Consider the following 1,621-nt stretch of genomic DNA (forward strand, 5'->3'; position numbering starts at 1 on the left):
CTCTATCTATCTATCTATCTATCTATCTATCTATCTATCTATCTATCTATCTATCTATGTGTTTCCGAGACGGAGTCTCGCTCTGTCACCCAGGCTGGAGTGCAGTGGTACGATCTCGGCTCACTGCAACCTCCGCCTCCCGGGTTCACGCCATTCTCCTGCCTCAGCCTCTGAGTAGCTGGGACTACAGGCGCCTGCCGCAGCGCCCGGCTAATTTTTTGTATTTTTAGTAGAGACGGGGTTTCACCCTGTCAGCCAGGATGGTCTCGATCTCCTGACCTCGTGAACCGCCCGCCTCAGCCTCCCAAAGTGCTGGGATTACAGGCGTGAGCCACCCTGCCCGGCTTATTTTCTTTTTTTGGACATGGAGTCTCGGAGTCTTGCTCTGTCGCCCAGGCTGGAGTGCAGTGGTGCGATCTCGGCTCACTGCAAGCTCTGCCTCCTGGGTTCACACCCTTCTCCTGCCTCAGCCTCCGGAGTAGCTGGTGTGAGCCAGCGTGCCCAGCATTATTTTATTTTTTCTAGAGACAGGGTTTCACCATGTTGCCCAGTTTGTTTCACATTGTTTTCATTCGGGCTGGTTATGAACTCCTGGGCTCAAGCAATTCACACACCTTGGCCTCCCAAAGTGCTGGGATTATAGGCCGAGTCACTACACCCAGACTCTATATTATGATTTCTTTCATGGCGAGTAAGGTGACTGGAAGGAGTGTAGGCTTTACCACATCTCTTACATTCATAGAGTTTTTCTCCAGTATGAATTCTTCCGTAGAGGTGAAGGGAACTGAGGTGACTGAAGGCTTGGTCACATTGTTTACATTCATAGGCTTTCTCTCCAGTATGAGTACTTCTATGGTTACAAAGGGAACTCAAACCACTAAAGGCTTTGCCACGTTGTTTACATTCATAGGGTCTGTCTCTAGTATGAATGCTTCCATAGTAAAGAAGGGAAGTGGAACAGCTGAAGGCTTTATCACGTTTGGTACATTTATAGGGTCTTTCTCCAGTGTGAATCCTTTCATACGTCTTAAAAGAACAAGAAAATCTGAATGTTTTCCCACATTCCTTACATTCATAGTGTTTCTCTTCAGTGAGTTTGTTCATGTGTTAGACAAGAACCAGAAACAGTGAACACTTTACCATGTTGTTTACATTTATAGGGTTTTTCTCCTGTGTGAGTTCTCTGATGTCTTTCAACTGAATTGAGAAAATAAAAGCTTTCCCACATATCGTACATTTATAAGCTGGATTTCCACTGTGCATTATCATGTGTCTTCTAACACCTGGAACAGAAATGAAGAATTTCCCACACTGTTCACATTTATATTGCTTCTCTCCATATGGTTTGTATCCTGTGTGAGCTAGGATGTGCCTATTAAGGAGGGAATGACGTACAAAGACTTTTCCACAAATACTGCATTCACATTGTTTTAATCCAGTAGAAATGTTCTCATTCAGATCAAGATTTGGAATTTGGCTGACAACTTGTCCATCATACTGACTACCTTCTTTGCTTTCACACAGTCTCTGTACCATATGATTTCTGTAAAAAAATGACAAGCACATTTTTATTGCTTAGTTTAGTAACTTTCTACTTATTAATAGGTCTTGGACTTACACT

The 1,621-nt window shown here is 43.9% G+C and overlaps 1 pseudogene; it reads right to left on the reverse strand.

Moving 5' to 3' along the window:
* Positions 1-665: 665 nt before the first annotated feature.
* Positions 666-1,539, reverse strand: LOC108524927 (zinc finger protein 669-like; annotated as a pseudogene).
* Between the last annotated feature and the right edge of the window lie 82 nt (positions 1,540-1,621).

The sequence above is a fragment of the Rhinopithecus bieti genome, unplaced genomic scaffold, assembly GCF_001698545.2.
Source record: "Rhinopithecus bieti isolate Rb0 unplaced genomic scaffold, ASM169854v2 repeat_32708, whole genome shotgun sequence".
Lineage (NCBI taxonomy): Eukaryota > Metazoa > Chordata > Mammalia > Primates > Cercopithecidae > Rhinopithecus > Rhinopithecus bieti.